At 40.5% G+C, this 7,671-nt stretch overlaps 1 pseudogene; it reads left to right on the top strand.

The window, feature by feature from the left end:
* The first annotated feature begins 215 nt into the window (after positions 1-215).
* On the top strand, positions 216-573 carry LOC143435047 (small ribosomal subunit protein eS12 pseudogene; annotated as a pseudogene).
* The last annotated feature ends 7,098 nt before the right edge of the window (positions 574-7,671 follow it).

Below are 7,671 nucleotides of genomic sequence, written 5' to 3'. Positions count from 1 at the left end.
AGCAGAGCATCGAAGCCTCAGAAATCATAAGAGATAGGGCTGCATGAACAAAGGATATTGTGGTAGTAGTAATAAATGATAGGTCATGGTACACGGGGCTGCATCATGATTCAGTCTTGAATATAACTGAGAAGCTCAGTAAGCCGGCTGTCTGTGAGAGTGTTCCTGGAGGTGTTATCTGCTAATGGGTGCTGCTGTTCTAGGGATCTGCCATAATGGATGTCAATTCTGCTTTAGAAGACGTGTGGAAGACTGCCCTCAAGCACAGTGACATAGCATGTTCTGAATGTGAAACTGCCAGAGCCTTAGACAAGCAGCAAGCCTATTTCTGTGTGCTTGCACTCAACTGTGATGAGTCTATGTACGTCAAGTTAGTTGAGGTATTAACTTGATTGGTGGTGAGCACCAAATCAACCTTAAAGAAACCAGGGGAACTGGAAGGCCTCAAAAATGGATTGAGAGGGGAAGCCATGTAAAATGGTTGGTTGCAGTTGTATAGTGGTTAAGGACTATGGCAAAGAATCTCAGGCCCAAGGAGACATTGAAGAGTACTTTAAATGCAAAAATGAATAAATAATTTTTTTTTTGTCTCGTGAAAATGAATGTGCTCACATATCCTCATTCTTCATCTCCTATAAATGTACAACCATTATTTGTAACTTCTCTGCTGTAAAAATTCTATTTCAGAAATTTTCAAACACTTAAAAATGCAGAACAAGAAATAGATGTGTCAGTGGAGAGTAGTGGACAAATATTTATGTTTTCCTAAGGAATTTGAATATTATAATAAGAAATCCACTGAAGCATTAAGTGAAAGGAGTGACATGACATGATTTGTAGTATATAAAAGTTAATTTAGTTGCCATGGAGATAATGGAGTAGAGTTGAGAAAAGGACACTGCAACCAGGTAAGGGAATAGCTCAGCCATAGAGCACCAGCTAAGTAAGCAGAGAAATATAACTTTGATCTCCAGATCCCACATAAAATGTCAGTGGTGGTGGCAGAACTTATAGGCCAAGAACAGAGAGGTGGGAACAGGTACACCCTCGAAGCTCCCTGGCCAGTCAGCCCAGCTTAATTTTGGCAAGCCCTGGGCCATAATGAGGGAACCTGTTTCAAAAGAGCCAAGTGGACAGTGGTCCTGTGGTACTGGAGGTGGTTCTCCGGTCTACACACTTGGACACACATATGCATACATATCTGCACACATGTTCAGTTGTGCACACTTGAGATCACACATGTAATAAATAGATAAGTAAGCATTTCTTTGAATAGGTATCTGGACAGTGATCACCAGCAGCTGTTGAAACCACAGCATGAAAGCACAAAGGGATTCTTCTCAGTGAGCAAAAAAGTAGAACAGCAAAGCTGCTAAAAGTCTTACCATTGCAAAAACTGAAACGGTCATATGCTTGCTTTCCTGATATAATAGGAACCAGCCATGAAGTAATCTTGCAAAAATTCAAATCAAGGTGCCAGACAAGGTGGCTCAGACAACGAAGGCATTTGTTGCTAAGCCTGAGTTTGATCACCAGAACACACATCATAGAAGGAGAGACCTGACACCCAAAACTTGTTGTCTAACATCTACCTGTGCAGCACTACATGCATGCAAGCACACAGTCATCACACGTGTGCATGCACATGCACATACACACACACACACACACACACACACAAACGAACATTTTTTAAAAAGAAAATGAACACAACTCCTAAGTTTCTGGACTGATTTCTAGAAGCATATGAATTCCCCAGTGTTGGGGTGGAGGTCAGGCTACGGCTTCAGGGAGGCGGTCCTCTCCTTCCACCCTGTGTGGCCTGGGGCTTGAACTGAGGTTGCTGGACATGGCAACAGGTGCCTGTATCTGCTGAGCCCCCTCAGTTTCTTCTGATTTTTTTTTTAAATCTGTATCAGCCCTATAAGGAAACAGGAAAATATGAACTAGTGATATAATAATTAAAAAAAATCAAATTAATATAAGAACTGTCCACGATGTCCCACATATGAGAGTTAGCATATAGGACATTAAAATTGTTATCTCAACCATATTTCCCATATGATTAGAATGTTTACAAATATAGAAGACTAATCAGAAAGATATTGTAAAACACAGTTAAAAATTTAGAGATAAAAATACAAACTTGAATTATTTATTTACTTATTTATTTATTTATTTTAGGTAGGGGACTAGGACAGAATAGCCAGTTGTTTAGACGCTGCAGAATTAATGACTTGCAAACAGAAAATCATAGAGTTTTCTAAAGTAACAGACTGAGAGCTATGGAAGGCAAAATAAGGTCACATGTCTTAAACTACTGATAAAGGGGGGCCTATGAGAAACAACCAGAGGAAAGAAATTGTATATGTGGAATAAGAAAGTGGTTTCTACATGGAAAATATAATTAAGAAAATGCAGGAAGCAAGGAAGGAGTGGTGGCTTCGTGTGTCCAGGGTGTCCTCATAAATTACACTAGAAACACTTAATACGAAAACAAACGACCTGGGGGAAGGGTCCGAGCTCCAGGTTATGGTGTTTCATCAGCACACAAGACACAGAAATCATGCTTGCAGTTGTCTGTCTTATATGTTCAAGAATGCAGAAGATATGTAGGAAGTCAAAAATGCATCCCATACAGCAAGTCTAGAAAGCACCCTAGCCACGCCACATGGAACACCCGCCACACAGGATTGGCTGTTTTCTCACGCCTGCGCACTGTAGCTCACTGTTGCTACAGAGCATCCCAAGAGTCATGCTGCCCCATATCCTCAGGGAAAGATGACTATCAATAATCGAAAGTAAAGATTTTACTGAATATCCATTTCATGGCACCATAAAGTAGACCAAAACAAACTGTAAATCCAACCAGCCATGTCTGGACCTGTCCAAAAGGGAAGACAGCAAAAAGAGACAACTGGTCAACCTAAAACTCAAGACCAATGAAAACTACCCCACAAGTAACAGAAAAACAAAAACCTCTTTTTGCCATATAAAAAATCAATCACCTTCAGCTTCCTACTACAAGAAATAAAACCACATGCCCATGTAATTGTGGGCTTTTCCGCCTGTGCCAAAGTTCCTGAAATAATGGCTCTGAGACAATATTTTATGAATAAATGCCTAGGCCAAAAGCTTTGGCTTGTTCTCCGACTAGCTCATAACTTACCCATAACTCATTACCTATTTAGTCTACTTCAAGTCCTGCCATATGGTTGGTTACCTCTTCTCAGTTTCATACAGCTTCAGCTTTCGGGTCAAATCTCCTCCAACTATTTCCTGGAACCCTATCTCTCTTTGCTGATGTCCCATCTTCAGCCTCAGCTCATTGGCCATAGGCTTTCTATTGACAAGTAATACTTCCACACAGCATGTAAAGATTCTCTCTATACTTTCAAACAGGAGGAAAAGCACACCAAGCAGGTACCTAGCTGTACTGTAAGACCATGTGAAGGCACTAATGTTAACTAACAAAGCATTAATATAACTTAATAAACTATAGTGCTGAACTAAAAAAAAAACCTTTGTTCATATTTTAAAATCATTCTAAAAGATAAATATCTACCAACCAATTCATCATCGCATCTTATAGGAAGCACATGCAAAGAGGTAGAGGACGGTGTGAAAGAGCTTCGGGATCCATAGGCTCTGAGTTCATGGGTTCTGCATCTGGAGACTCAACCAATTACAGATCTAAGCCATTGCAAAGTAATCATATCCTCACTGAATGTGTCCTTATTCCTTCAACATCGGAGTGTAACAACAGCCCACACTGTCTACACGTTAGAGCTATGTAAGCAATCTAGAAGAGACTGGAATTATCTGAAACAATGTGTACAGGCCATGTGCAAATGATGTACCATTTATACAGTGGTTTAGGCAAGCACAGTTCCTATATTTGCAAGTGTTCTGGAATCTAACCCTCCACAGATCACAAAGAACACCTCTTTGTCATTTTCAGATTCTCAAATGAAGTGGCGTCATAACTGTAAAGGTAATATGGTTAATCCATTCTTAACTCCGGGTGCACGTGCTTCTCGCTACCGCCACAAGGTTGTGTATTACTGAATGAAAACACACACACACACTCACAAAGAGAGAGAGAGAGAGAGAGAGAGAGAGAGAGAGAGAGAGAGAGAGAGAGAGAGAGAGAGAGAGAGAGAGAGAGAGAGAGAGAGAGAGAGAGAGGAGGGAGAGAGAGAGAGAGAGAGAGAGAGAGAGAGAGAGAGAGAGAGAGAGAGACTTATTTTTAATATGCCCTAAACAGCTCAAAGGCTGGACCCACTCCCAAACTCCCACGTTGCTAACGCCTCCCCTCCCCAATATTCCTGAATTATTACTTACTAAAATCTATATTTCATCTTTGCTACCCCCAGACCCAATCAGGGGAGGGACCCCTGGGGCCACTCTTCCCCGGCTCTTACATGGCTGTAAGCTTATGACTGTAAGCTCTTCTCCAGTTCACAGGTCCGATCTTTCTGCTTACCCAGCATGGCAATTCTAAAAACTTTTTCCTCCCGTGATTCCCTTGTCTAGGAAATCTAAAGTTCCGCCTCTGTCTCCTTGCCCAGCCATTGGCCGTCAGCAACTTATATTCACCAATCAAAGCCAACTGGGGGCAGGGACCCTCAGCGTCGTATGATAGGACTCCCATGTAATTTTGGGAGCTGCACAAATCCACAATAGCAACTGAAGGCACAATGTGTAAGTTAACCCCTAAAATAGCCACTAGAAAAGTAAAGGTAAGAATAATCCAGTAACAGACAAACGAGCATAATAAAAATATTTAATAATCTAAAAGATTGAAAACATAAAAGGGAAACAAGTTGATGCAACAAAAAGAAACCAAATTGTAAGTAAAGATGAGGGTTTCTGAGCCCACTGTCTCAGCGTAAATATAAATGTAAATATAAAGAATTTCGCCATCTCAACTGAGAATCATAGTTTGCCACATTGGAAAAAAAAAAAAAAAACAAAAAAAAAAAAAAAAAAAAAAAAACCACACACACACACACACAAATCCCAATCCTATACAGCTTGCAGTAAGTTTTTAATGAGTACACAAAAATAGATCAAAAGAAAAAGGATGGAAAAAGATACTTCATGTTAGTGGTAAACAAAAGCAATTCTGATTGGGGATAAAGGAAGGTATTTCATAAGGGCCAAAGTTTCCATTCAAGAGATAAGTTGTAAACGTTTATGCAAATAAGCACAGAGCGTCAAACAATACAAAACAAAACTTGGTAGGATCTGCAAGCAGGAGCAAGGAAGTCCACACTTTAGATGTCAGTATGACTCCTGTAAGAACTGATAAAACAAAATCAGATCATTAAGAACAGAGATCTCAACAGGATCTACCAAACTGGCACCACTAGCAGCTAGAGTATACAACTCTCCAGAAGAGAACACACATACTCTCTTCTGTTGTACACAAAATGCTTACCAAGATAGAACATTTTCCTGCCCATGGAAAAGACTCAAACATTTGGAAATTCAATTTACCGTAAATATTTACTGACTACAATGAGAGTAACAAGTCTTCAGAAAAAAAAAAATGCTCTAAGTATTTGGAAATTAAATCACACGGTTTCCAATTTTCAATAATTTATATTTCAAAGAGCTTGGGCAGTGGCTGGGGCGGGGAGGGGAAGTCAAAAAATATTCTGAATGAAATTGAAAAGAAATCCTATTATTTCAAAATCGGTGGATGTGGCCAAAGTAGTAATAATGTCTACATTATAAAATCTCCTACAAGCCAGAGGCCAAAGGAAAAGGGGCAGGGCAGGCTGTGTCTCTGAGCTTGCCGGTGCTGTGTTCATCATGCACTTTGTGATTGTATCTTATGTTATTAGCTCTCTGAGAGTCCATGCACTATGTTTTGATTGTATCTATCCCCTCCCCCAACTGCTCTCATATTCACCTTGTTCCCTACTCTCCCAACTTTGTGCCCCCTCCCTTTTTTTTTTTTTTTTTTTTTTAATAAACCCATCAAGTCAATGTATCTTTGGCTGTGACCACACTGTAGTGTGATCAACTTTAAAGAAAGCTGGTGTTCCTGCTGCCTCTCTCCCTCTTTCCCTCTCTTTTCTCTCCCCCTCCCTCTCTCCCGCTCCTTTTTCCTCTCATTCATGCTATCCCAACACCTATCAATTGCCCATAGCTCCTTAGCTAGGGCTGGGACTTCGTACCCACCTCTCTTCTCTATCCAGGGATTGTGTCTGGCTGGATCTTGAGCAGGTCTTGTGCATGATGTCACAACACTGTGCATTCATATATGCAATCTGTCTGAAAAACTTTGTTTCCTTGCAGTCACCCATTCCTGAATCTTTTTTTTTTTTTTTTAGACACGGTTTCTCTGTGTAGCCCTGACTGTCCTGGAACTCACTCTGTAGACCAGGTTGGCCTCAAACTCAAACTCAGAAATCTGCCTGCCTCTGTCTCCCAAATGCTGGGATTAAAGGCGTGTACCACCACTGCCTGGCCATTCCTGGATCTTACAACCTTTTCTCACCCTATTCTGGAATGATCCCTGAGCCTTGGAAGGGATAAGTATGTTATAGATGCCCTACTTGATAATGAGCATTTCACAGTTACTTATTCGCTACACCTTGATCAGTTGTGAGTCTCTGTTAGTCACCATCTACTGCACATAGATGCTTCTCTAGTGAAGATTAAGCGATACATTGATGTATAGTTATAGCAGTAAGTCATTAGGAGTCAGCTTAACACTGTATCTCTTTACCAGATTATAATAGCAGGTTTGCCTCTAGGGCCTATATGACCTGTCTAGTTAGAGATTCTTACTCTGATAATGGTATCGGGAATAGGTTTTATCTTGTGTATTGAGACTTAAGTCCAATCAGTAGGTGGCTGGTTATGCCACCAGTGTTTGTGTCAGTATTGTTCCAGTGTGCATGTCTCGCCAGGCCAATCATTACTGTAGCTCTCAGGGTTCACAGCCAAGTGAACGATGCTTAGTTTTCTCTTCCCGTAGTAGGCACAGCAATTTCCCACCTAGGAAAGCTAGCCAGTAGGGATGAAGCTTCCAGATGAACAGCTTGATTTCTCCACGTTCTATGATACAAGCTTATGGAGTTGTCAGCAATAAGGTCTTACTATAAAGTTTTGGAGGGTAACAAAGAACACTGATACACTGTAATGTTTGGATCCATCTATGAGATCCACTGGTCAATTACTATAAAAGATGTAACCCATTCCTGACGTTGAGCTTTTTATTTGGTAGCCTATGATATATAGTAGGGGCATTATCACCACATTATATGTCAACTTCATTTTCATTCTTATTGTTGTGTATGCATATATTTTAGGGAAATTCTACACTAATAGGTTTCCATTTAACTTCTTCAAAAGATTTCTAGTGTTGTCTATCTCTCCCTGTATTCCCTCATCTACCCTGCCCTCACATCCCCAGCTGTATTTTAACCCTTTCTGTTCCATTACTTCCCTTAACCCCTTATACCAGTGACTGTTCTTGCCTCCTTGGAAGTTCTCACACCATGACTCTTTAATGGTTTCCTGATGCCTTCAGTATTCCAAATGGAACACACATATCTGAAGATTCAAAGCTAGCATCCTCAGATGAAAGAGGGCATCCAGTATTTTTCTTTCTGGGTCTGGGATACCTTATACAGAATGATTGTTTCCAGCTCT

Source organism: Arvicanthis niloticus, chromosome 18 (genome assembly GCF_011762505.2).
Source record: "Arvicanthis niloticus isolate mArvNil1 chromosome 18, mArvNil1.pat.X, whole genome shotgun sequence".
Lineage (NCBI taxonomy): Eukaryota > Metazoa > Chordata > Mammalia > Rodentia > Muridae > Arvicanthis > Arvicanthis niloticus.
This window is presented reverse-complemented; position numbering and strand designations above follow the sequence as displayed.